Genomic DNA, 12,612 nt, shown 5'->3' on the forward strand with positions numbered 1-12,612 from the left:
AAAAGGCACCGGAGGTCAAATCTGGGGATCGGTTTATATGGGGGCTATATATTATTATGGACTGATAGGAACCAATTCCTGCATGGTTGTTGGATACCATATACTAACATCATGTACCAAATTTCAACCGAATGGGAAGAATTTTGCTCTTCCAAGGTGCTCCGGAGGTCAAATCTGGGGATCGGTTTATATGGGGCCTATATATAATTATGGACCGATATCGACCAATTTTTGCGTGGGTGTTTGAGACCATATATTAACATCACGTACCAAATTTCAACTGAATCAGATGAATTTTGGTCTTCCAAGAGGCTACGGAGGTCAAATCTGGTGATCGGTTTATATGAGGGCTATATATAATTATGCACCGATATGGACCAATTTTTGCATGGTTATTAGAGACCATATACTAACACCATGTACCAAATTTCAGCCCGATCGGATGAAATTTGCTTCTCTTAGAGGCGCCCCAAGCCAAATCGGGGGATCGGTTTATATGGGGGCTATATATAATTATGAACCTATGTGAACCAATTTTTGCATGATTGTTAGAGACTATATACTAACACCATGTACGAAATTTCAGCCGGATCGGATGAAAATTGTTGCTTTTAGAGGCCTCGCAAGCCAAATTTTGGGGTTCGTTTATATGGGGGCTATACGTAAAAGTGGACCGATATGGCCCATTTACAATACCATCCGACCTACATCAATAACAACTACTTGTGCCAAGTTTCAAGTCGATAGCTTGTTTCATTCGGAAGTTAGCGTGACTTCAACAGACGGACGGACGGACGGACATGCTCAGATCGACTCAGAATTTCACCACGACCCAGAATATATATACTTTATGGGGTCTTAGAGCAATATTTCGATGTGTTACAAACGGAATGACAAAGTTAATATACCCCCCATCCTATGGTGGAGGGTATAAAACGTTCTTTTCGGCGAACTTATGGCGATTTCGATTGGGGAAAAAGGGGCAACATTCTCAAAATTGATAACAAAATATGAAGGACACTGTCATTGCTTTTGGGTCCTGTATCTCTCACAATATTATGAATTAACAATAACTTTGGAATGACACTATCATTTGGGCGAAAATACATTGAGGGAAAAATTAGTGTAACACCAAGGCAACATATTTTTTGCGAAACGAAAACGCCCTTAGACTATTAAATCCTTTGCGATACCACACATGGTGATCTTCTCCCTTATCAATGAGTATTACCTGAGTCTATATTTAGCTCGATGACAATGGGCCCATTGTTTTATAGCCAAGTCCGAAGGATGTTTCTCTTTCACTTGGAGAAGCTCTCGGAAATGTCAACAGCCTTACTGAGAGGTGATAATCCAGCGCTGATTTTTTTTTTGTTGTTCGGTCGAAACTGAGATTGAATCCATGACCGTTTGTTTGCAATGAATGACAGTGGCTCCCGATTATTGTTTAGTAGAAGGTCTTGCGTACTCAGAGTCAAATGTTCAATCCCAGTTTCGATCGACCAGCAAAGTTTATCAGCAATAGTTTCTCTTCTCAGCAATGTTTGTGACATTTCAGATGATTTCACAGCATCTCAAGGTGGCTTCACACATGGTTTGGCACGCCGTTTGGACTCGGCTATAAAACGGAAGTCTATTAGAATCAGGCAGCACTCATTGGTATTAGAGAGGTGCACCATCACAATGGTTTATTTGAGGCTAAATACAAAAAAATCATCTAGAGCAAATGATCATTTTTGTCTGTGTAAAAATCTATTTGTTTGTAGTTAGTGAAAGTATGGGGACGATCTTTTTTTTAGCCATTAAAATAGTAACTCACCATTATTAATTGCCAAGCTTCTGACTAAAATCTCCAAATATTATTGCCTCCAGTTAAATTTTAAAAATAAGAGTTCATAAAAAGTGTCCATTAAATTAAGACAACAAATTGTCTACAATATGGTCCGTCAAATATCTTACAAAATGTATCATTAATGTTGCCGACGATTTTTAGAGATGTTTCATTAAATTCGTAAGCGATTAAAAATTTAGAGCCATTAAGAAGACCAGAAAAATGCAATGTGGACTACTGACCGATCACATCATTAGTGCCAGGGCCACGTTGGCGTTAGCTCAATAACAGAGATTGCTGTTGGACAGTGATATTTTATCCACCCAGAATTTGGTATTTAATCGATGGCGCCCATTTTTCCCTTTAGCATGGAGGAAAAGGTTCGCCTGGTCAATGGTTTATGTTCAACAGTTGGTCGTTTTTGGTATTTCAGAGTACTACAAACTCCTGTAAGGTATGTGTATTCCTGTATCTTCTTTAGCTACTGCTTTGGTTATTGTTCTTGTTTCGGTAGGTTGCAAATGAACATATGTTAGTCATTAACATTGACATTGCCTTTGAAGGTGCGTCCTGGGCTTTACAAAAAACCCAATTTATGCTGCCCCAAACCCCAAGGATTTAAACGAAGCGAACAACATTGGCATTAATGATTTGGCTATAAAGTTTTTTCATGTTTGTGGATTTTTGTTTTTTTTTAGTAATGTTATACTTTTTTCCTCTTGAGTATTGCTTATGGAAACTCAAAGTTTTTTTTCTGACTTCTCCGTTTTCATGAATGTCTGTCCCAGCTGGCATCCATCTATCCCAAAAGACTGTAAACCACAACAAGTTGTTCTTTTTTTGTTTAAGAAAAAAACGAAGGAATATGGCAAATCCTCACTCTTGGATGGCAAATGGTTTTATGCAATTTCATTGCAACTTTAATAGTATTTGGAGAACTGTGGCAAAAAGTCGATTTACTTATAGCAGACCAAAGAATACCATCCAAGCACGATAACATTTGTTGGTGTTGCTTCATTTAACCAGGTGTCGACACTGATCTGTAATGACAATTACAATATTTTGTTGCACTATCCTTTTGTCTTCGTCATGGTTTTACTAAAACCTAAGGACGGACAAATGGACCAAATAGACATATATGCCGACACTTGTACCATAACATCATACTTACTCTATAGTTTAGCTTTAGGAAAAGTATAAAAAAAGAAGACCTACGGAATATGGGGTAGAGCGTGTCTTAAACGCTTCATGTTTTTTGCACAAGCTGGAAAGACTGCTTGACAGAAAGAAAACTTCAATGAGGAGGAGGTGAATAAATTGGGAGAAACATGTGAGAAACAAAAAACTATAGAAATAAAATTTTGTTAAAATTTTTTAAAGAAATAAAATGTTAACAAAATTTTCTATAGAAGTAATAAAGGGTGATTTGTTAAGAGCTTGATAACTTTTTTTTAAAAAAAACGCATAAAATTTGCAAAATCTCATCGGTTCTTTATTTGAAACGTTAGATTGGTCCATGACATTTACTTTTTGAAGATAATTTCATTTAAATGTTGACCGCGGCTGCGTCTTAGGTGGTCCATTCGGAAAGTCCAATTTTGGGCAACTTTTTCGAGCATTTCGGCCGGAATAGCCCGAATTTCTTCGGAAATGTTGTCTTCCAAAGCTGGAATAGTTGCTGGCTTATTTCTGTAGACTTTAGACTTGACGTAGCCCCACAAAAAATAGTCTAAAGGCGTCAAATCGCATGATCTTGGTGGCCAACTTACCGGTCCATTTCTTGTGATGAATTGTTCTCCGAAGTTTTCCCTCAAAATGGCCATAGAATCGCGAGCTGTGTGGCATGTAGCGCCATCTTGTTGAAACCACATGTCAACCAAGTTCAGTTCTTCCATTTTTGGCAACAAAAAGTTTGTTAGCATCGAACGATAGCGATCGCCATTCACCGTAACGTTGCGTCCAACAGCATCTTTGAAAAAATACGGTCCAATGATTCCACCAGCGTACAAACCACACCAAACAGTGCATTTTTCGGGATGCATGGGCAGTTCTTGAACGGCTTCTGGTTGCTCTTCACTCCAAATGCGGCAATTTTGCTTATTTACGTAGCCATTCAACCAGAAATGAGCCTCATCGCTGAACAAAATTTGTCGATAAAAAAGCGGATTTTCTGCCAACTTTTCTAGGGCCCATTCACTGAAAATTCGACGTTGTGGCTCGTTAGTAAGTCTATTCATGATGAAATGTCAAAGCATACTGAGCATCTTTCTCTTTGACACCATGTCTGAAATCCCACGTGATCTGTCAAATACTAATGCATGAAAATCCTAACCTCAAAAGAATCACCCTTTATTTTGACAAATTTTTCTATAGAAATGAAATTTTGACAAAATTTTCTATAGAAATCAAATGTTGATAAAATTTTCTACAGAAATAAAATTTTGACAAAATTTTCTATGGAAATAAAATGTTGACAAAAATTTTCTATAGAAATAAAATTTTCTTAAGTATTTATGACCACACGTTTAAATTGTATTCTATTATAGTTGTTCAAACTGGGATTGTTGGTCAGTTGGTTTTTGTGTGAATTAAATAAAACTAATTTATTTCAAACGTTGAGTAAAATATGAAATAAATTAGTTTTATTTAATTCATACAAAAACCAACTGACCAAAAAGCCCAGTTTGAACAACTATAATAGAATAAAATTTTCTATTGACATGAAATTTTGACAAAATTTTCTATAGAAATAATATTTTCTATAGTAATAAAATTTTAACAAGATTTTCTATGGAAATAAAATTTTGACAAAAATTTTCTATTGAAATAAAATTTTGACAAAATTTTCTATTGAAATAAAATTTTGACAAAATTTTCTAAAGAAATATAATTTAGACAAAATTTTCTATAGAAATAAAATTTTAACAAAATTTTCTATAGAAATAAAATTTTGACAAGATTTTCTATGGAAATAAAATTTTGACAAGATTTTCTATGGAAATAAAATTTTGACAACATTTTTTTTATTGAAATAAAATTTTGATAAAATTTTCTATAGATATAAAATTTTGATAAAATTTTGCCAAAATTTTCTATGGAAATAAAATTTTGATAAAATGTTTTATAGAAATAAAATTTTGCCAAAGTTTCCTATATAAATAAAATTTTAACAATATTTTCTATAGAAATAAAATTTTTACAAAATTTTCTATAGAAATAAAATTTTGACAAAATTTTCTATAGAAATAAAATTTTGACAAAGTTTTCGATAGAAATTAAATTTTGACAAAATTTTCTATAGAAATATAATTTAGACAAAATTTTCTATAGAAATAAAATTTTAACAAAATTTTCTATAGAAATAAAATTTTGACAAAATTTTCTATGGAAGTAACATTTTGACAAAATTTTTTAATTGAAATAAAATTTTGATAAAATTTTCTATAGAAATAAAATTTTGCCAAAGTTTTCTATGGAAATAAAATTTTGATAAAATGTTTTATAGAAATAAAATTTTGCCAAAATTTCCTATATAAATAAAATTTTAACAATATTTTCTATAGAAATAAAATTTTTACAAAATTTTCTATAGAAATAAAATTTTGACAAAATTTTCTATAGAAATAAAATTTTGACAAAGTTTTCGATAGAAATAAAATTTTGACAAAATTTTCTATATAAATAAAATTTTAACAAAATTTTCTTTAGAAATAAAATTTGGACAACATTTTCTATAGAAATAAAATTTTGATAAAATGTCTATAGAAATCAATTTTAACAAAATTTTCTATAGAAATAAAATTTTGACAAAATTTTGTATAGAAATAAAATATTGCCAAAATTTTCTATAGAAAGAAAATTTTTATAAAATTTTCTGTGCACCAAAAAAAAATTCACGAAAATTTTTCCAATTAAAATTTTAATTGATTCAACAATTTTTTTAATTGAATCAAAAATCAATCACAAAAATTAATAGTATCAGTTATTTTGTTAATTAGATCAATTGATTTTTTAATTGATACTATCATTTCTGTAATTGAAGACATTTCAATTAAAAAATAATTGGATCAATTAATTTCGTGATTGAATCAGAACAAAGAAATTGTGTGTGGAAATAAAATTTTGACAAAATTTTGATAATATTTTCTATAGAAATAAAATTTTGACCAAATTTTCTATGGAAATAAAATTTTGATAAAATGTTTTATAGAAATAAAATTTTGCCAAAATTTCCTATATAAATAAAATTTTAACAATATTTTCTATAGAAATAAAATTTTGATAAAATTTTCTATGGAAATTAAATTTTGAGAAAATTTTTTATGGAAATTAAATTTTGAGAAAATTTTCTATAGAAATAAAATGTTGACAAAATTTTCTATAGAAATAAAATTTTGACAAAATTTTCTATAGAAATAAAATGTTGACAAATTTTTCTAAGAAATAAAATTTTGACAAAATTTTCTATAGAAATCAATTTTGATAAAATTTTCTATAGAAATAAAATCTTGACAAAATTTTCTATAGAAATAAAATTTTCTATTGACATGAAATCTTGACAAAATTTTCTATAGAAAAAAAAATTGACAAAATTTTCTATACTAATAAAATTTTGAGAAAATTCTCTATAGAAATAAAATTTTGACAAAATTTTCTATGGAAATAAAATGTTGACAAAAATTTTCTATAGAAATAAAATTTTGACAAAATTTTCTATAGAAATAAAATTTTGACAAAATTTTCTATAGAAATAAAATTTTGACAAAATTTTCTATAGAAATAAAATTTTGACAAAATTTTTTATAGAAATAAAATTTTGACAAAATTTTCTACGGAAATTAAATTTTGAGAAAATTTGCTATAGAAATAAAATTTTGACAAAATTTTCTATAGAAATAACATTTTGACAAATTTTCTATAGAAATAAAAAATATAAAAAATAAAATTTTGACCAAATTTTCTATGGAAATAAAATTTTTTATAGAAAAAAATTTTGACAAAATTTTCTATAGAAATAAAATTTTGACAAAATTTTCTATAGAAATAAAATTTTGACAAAATTTTCTACGGAAATTAAATTTTGAGAAAATTTTTTATAGAAATAAAATGTTGACAAAATTTTTAATAGAAATAAAATTTTGACAATATTTTCGAATGATTGATCTTTAATTATTTTAATTGTTTTTTGTATGTATATAATTAAATTCCTTACATTAGCACATAGACCTCATTTTCACTTACCAGTGATAAAGACAAATAATGTCCACCAACCAACAACAATAAAGCGTTGAAACTGAAAGAGAAAAGGATGGTTGTTGTTAGTCTTTTTGTTTTCGTCATTTATTTATACTTTGATGATTTAACATTATATTAAAGATGCAAGCCTACGATTTAATGTTTACTAATGTTACATACACCCATATTTTAAGCGATATTTGCCAGAGTCGCACACATACATGTCTGTGTGAAACTTGTCATTTATTTTTGTATTGGTAAAAGCCATTACATAAGAATTTCTTAAAGGCATTGCTGTTGGCCTTGCTTCCCCATGGTATTTTAATTTTTTTATTTTTCTTCTTTTTAAGATTTTTCTCTCCTTGAAGGTTATACATTTTTTGTTTTGCTGTCTCAACTGTTGTTATTGTCAGATGTCTTGGGTAAATAGAACTTAATTACATGTGTTTTATTACTATGACATAAAAGTCTATTGAACTTGGTTGTATATGCTGGTGGATGCTTTAGGTCTTGTTTCTTTTGTAGTGTTATTTCCAAGAAAAAAAAATCATTAAGGATTATAATGAAAAAAGAAAAAAAATAATTTGGAGAAACTATTTAGGTAATTCTTAGTCCAAGGATGTAAAATATTTTTAATATACCCCAATTTAATAGGGGAAAAGGGGAGGAAACAGTTTGTAGTTCCTCTGGAGTAGTTAAGCAGTTCCTCGTCCTGTTAACTTATCCACTTTACAGTATCGTGGTGGAATATTGAACATATTTTTACTATCGCGTAGTATATGCTGATTAACCCTCTAATGCCCAAGCCCGCCTTTATGCGGGCTTCATTTAATAAGGAAGCTTTTAGTAAAACACACCTTAAGACAACAAAATGGGCAAAATAAAAAGAAAACTTATTTGAAACTATTCAAGAGGCTTTGCAGCATATGCTGAATTTTACCGTATCAATTTTTCTTGCTTAGGTCTCTTGCTTTTGTGTCGCAAACATAGAAAATTTAATCATCTCGCAAAAAAATTGAGGCATTAGAGGGTTAAGAATTTCTAAAAAATAACATGACAAAAAGGTGCCATAAAAATGTAAAAATGATTGTATTTACTAGAACAAAAAATTGTAAAATTTCCACTAAAGTGACGCAACAGTAAACCTGGTCCCAAATAAGTGAAACTCTATCAGTGAATGCAGCCGAACCAATTTTGTTGACGGCGGCTGACATTAATTTTTTCATTTTCAATAAATTAAAATTTTGATTGAATATTTTATCAAATATCTGAAATAGTAACCGTGAGATTTTTTTCTGTGTATAGGAATCTTTTCATCTTTTGTTTGTCTTTGCATGATCTACATCTAGGCCATTCTCCCTCGCCCATTTCTAAGTCATTTTGAAGGCTTTCTATATGGCCCAGCAAAAACTCTCATGAAAATCTTATGTGAGTGACGGTAAGTCCTTAGTCCTAATCATACGTTCGTATGGCATAAATGCTCTAGGTAAGCAGTTTTCCACATCAACCACTTACCCAGTTTTTGCTGGGAATATCCCAAATAATACACTGAAATTTTCCTTCGACTGATCGTTCGCCGTCATCAGCATGGCAGGCATGACTAAGCGAATTGGAAAAAATATGGCTTCTGAGATTTTTGTTTTATGAAATTTCCTCGTGTTTTTTTTTTTCAAATATATTAAAACTGAATTATTGTGGATTTTTTCTAATTTGTTAATTTATAAATTTCATGCCACATCATCAGAACATTGTAAACGAATTATTGTAGGCTACACAAAAACGTGATTTTCCAAAATGTTCAATAAACTCACGTATGTGCGTTTTCATGAGTGTTTCCAAATTTTGTAATTCAACATCCTCATTAGAAAATTTTCATTATGGGGATAAAAATAATTAAGTTAATTATAAGACCAAACATGTGTATAAGGCCTATGGTTCAGCCAGGCCGAATTTTATGTAACCTCTACTATGGACTGTGTACAAAGTTTTCTAAAGACTGTCACCCTCAAACGAATTACTTCTGGTGTGGTAACATTTGCCCACGACAAAGTATCTTAAAACTTTTTTGCATTGCCTTCTAAAATGTAAGATAGACCATATTTTGGATACAAAAATGGTTAATTTAATAACAAAATAAATTGCTTTAGTTATCGATCGGTTTATTATGGATTTTTATTGATAATTTTTTTTTTGTGTTGTGAGATTTAGGAACCGGATTAAAATTAACTTCCAAGACATTGAAAAAGTCCAAACGGACGGATTGACAAAGAATTTCACCACGACTAAGAATATATATTCTTTATGGACAAACAGACAAAGCTAGTATACACCCATTTCTATAGAAATAAAATGTTGGCAACATTTTCTATAGAAATCAATTTTGACAAAATTCTCTTTAGAAATAAAATGTTGACAAAATTTTCTATAGAAATAAAATTTTGACAAAATTTTCTATAGAAATAAAATTTTTATAAAATTTTCTATAGACATAAAATTTGACAAAATATTCTGTAGAAATCAATTTTTGACAAAATTTTCTATAGAAATAAAATGTTGACAAAATTTTCTATAGAAATAAAATTTTGACAAAATTTTCAATAGAAATAAAATTTGGAAAATACTTTCTATAGAAATGAAATTTTGACAAAATTTTCTATAAAAATAAAATTTTGACAAAATTTTCGATAGAAATCAATTTTTTTACAAAATTTTCTTTAGAAATCAATTTTTGACAAAATTTTCTATAGAAATAAAATTTTGACAAAATTTTCTATAAAAATAAAATTTCGACAAAATTTTCGATAGAAATCAATTTTTGACAAAATTTTCTTTAGAAGTCAATTTTTGACAAAATTTCCTATAGAAATAAAATTTTGACAAAATTTTCTATGGAAATAAAATTTTGACAAAATTTTCTATACAAATAAAATTTTGACAAAATTTTCTATACAAATAAAATTTTGACAAAATTTTCTATAGAAATAAAATTGTGAAAAAATTTTCTATAGAAATAAAATTTTGAAAAAATATTCTTTAGAAAATATTCTATAGAAATCAATTTTTGACAAAATTTTCTATAGAAATAAAATTTTGACAAAATTTTCTATAGAAATAAAATTTTGACAAAATTTTCTGTAGAAATAAAATTTTGACAAAATTTTCTATAGAAATAAAATTTTGAAAAAATACTCTTTAGAAAATACTCTATAGAAATCAATTTTTGACAAAATTTTCCATAGAAATAAAATTTTGACAACATTTTCTATAGAAATAAAATTTTGACAAAAATTTTCTATACAAATAAAATTTTGACAAAATTTTCTATAGAAATAAAATTTTGTAAAAATTTTCTATAGAAATAAAATTTTGTAAAAATTTTCTATACAAATAAAATTTTGAAAAAATTTTCTATAGAAATAAAATTTTGACAAAATTTTCTATAGAAATAAAATTTTGACAAAATATTCTATAGAAATCAATTTTTGACAAAATATTCTATTGAAATAAAATGTTGACAAAATTTTCTGTACAAATAAAATTTTGACAAAATTTTCTATAGAAATAAAATTTTGACAAAATTTTCTATAGAAATAACATTTTGACAAAATTTTCTATAGAAATAAAATTTTGACAAAATTTTCTATAGAAACAAAATTTTGACAAAATTTTCTATAGAAATAAAATTTTGACAAAATTTTCTATAGAAATAAAATTTTGACAAAATTTTCTATAGAAATAAAATTTTGACAAAATTTTCTATAGAAATAAAATTTTGACAATATTTTCTAAAGAAATAAAATTTTGACAAATTTTTCTATAGAAATACAATTTTGACAAAATTTTCTGTAGAAATAAAATTTTGACAAAATTTTCTGTAGAAATAAAATTTTGACAAAATTTTCTATAGAAATAAAATTTTGACAACATTTTCTATAGAAATAAAATTTTGACAAAATTTTCTATAGAAATAAAATTTTGACAAAATTTTCTATAGAAATAAAATTTTGAAAAAAAAAAATCTATAGAAAGAAAATTTTGGCAAAAATTTTTATAGAAAAAAAATTTTGACAAAATTTTCTATAGAAATACAACCTTGACAAAATTTTCTAAGAATATATATTCTTTATGGATTCGTTGTGTTACAAACGGAATGACAAAGTTAATATACACCATTTTATGGTGGAGAGTATAACAATATACCTATATTCGTTTACTAACTATAGGTGCATGATTGATGCTGTGTCATGCTTAATTGTTATTATTAATATGGATTTTATTATTCTATTTTACACTTTACAAAATATGCTACTAATCATTAATTAGACATTTGTTTGGCCATTCAGAGATCCGTTCTTTCTGTTGTGGTATTATTTGTTTTTTTTTTTTCAAATCTAAACAAAACTGAAAATAGTGAGAGTAAAAAATTCTCGTTTATCACAAGAAATCAATAGAATATTAGAGAAAAGTGATTTCTTAGATTTCTTTTTTTGTATACTTTTAAATGTCTACCAAAATTGAAAATTTTTGAGATGTCAATGTTTCTTTAGAGGAATTCATAACCATATAAGTCTTTATATGGTGACAATGACCATATACTTTCTATGTGATAATTTTCTTCTTTATTGATGAGAGTATTGACGAGCGTTAGATCTTTTTAATGAAAGTTGATTGTGAATGTGGTTCTTATGTTATGAGTATTTTTTTTCCTTTGATCCCAAAAGAGGTCATGCATTCATTCATTGGGTATGCATTCAAATTTAAAATTTCTTCAAAAAATAAAGAATGAATTGAAAATTGAATGCACAGTTTGAAGTGATAGATAGATAGCTGGATGGGAAACTTAGGTAAATTTCTGATTATGGCGAAAAATATAATTCAATGGTAGTTGATCTTCTCAAATATGACGGTGCCATTTTTATGGGAAAGAACATCTTGGTCAGTATCGCACTTTAATATAAGGTGCATTGGCACCTAACGAACTAGACATTTGAAGCAAACATTCCTAATATTGAAGAGTGGCGTATATAATAGATAGCTGATATATATTGCAACCAATATATATCAGCTATGTGGTATCACAATGGACTGAATAGTCTAAGTGTGCCTGATACATCGGGCTGCCACCTAACCTAACCTAACTTAACCTAACCTATATTGCAACCAACAGATTTATTCTATTTTATTGTTTGCAAGCTTACTAATGCATTTTGATCTATTGCATTCAGAAATAAACGTAGTCGTGAGAGAATTCGAGCATGAAACTGTGATTGTTTTCTGTAGAGCCTTCCAGCATTTAAATACGAATAAATCTTTTGTTTCTCGCACCATTGCACGATTCCATGATCCATTAGGTAACGCGCCCAAAACGTAAACGTCTAAAACGGTAACCAGAAATGATCCGAAAAGTTACTGCCAGATTTGGACGAAACTCACGCCGCAGTAGTAGAAAGCTTGCTCGTGAGCTGAATATATTGCGAAGCCGGTTGCAACGTTTATTGAAATATGGTCTAAAGCCAAAACGAATCCAAAAGCAATTTGGAATGGAA

At 28.2% G+C, this 12,612-nt stretch overlaps 2 protein-coding genes across 10 annotated transcripts in view; one reads left to right on the forward strand and one right to left on the reverse strand.

Moving 5' to 3' along the window:
• The window catches only part of LOC142238056 (tRNA pseudouridine(38/39) synthase), a 107,088-nt gene that overhangs the window by 77,273 nt on the left and 17,203 nt on the right, over positions 1–12,612 (forward strand). The window lies entirely within an intron of this gene.
• The window catches only part of a (arc), a 320,776-nt gene that overhangs the window by 73,837 nt on the left and 234,327 nt on the right, over positions 1–12,612 (reverse strand). For all 9 annotated transcript variants that reach the window (XM_075309568.1, XM_075309571.1, XM_075309575.1 and 6 more), the window contains exon 5: positions 7,073–7,124. The gene's annotated coding sequence lies outside the window, so the exon portion shown is untranslated. The remainder of the gene's footprint in view (positions 1–7,072; positions 7,125–12,612) is intronic.

Source organism: Haematobia irritans, chromosome 5, assembly GCF_050003625.1.
Source record: "Haematobia irritans isolate KBUSLIRL chromosome 5, ASM5000362v1, whole genome shotgun sequence".
NCBI lineage: Eukaryota > Metazoa > Arthropoda > Insecta > Diptera > Muscidae > Haematobia > Haematobia irritans.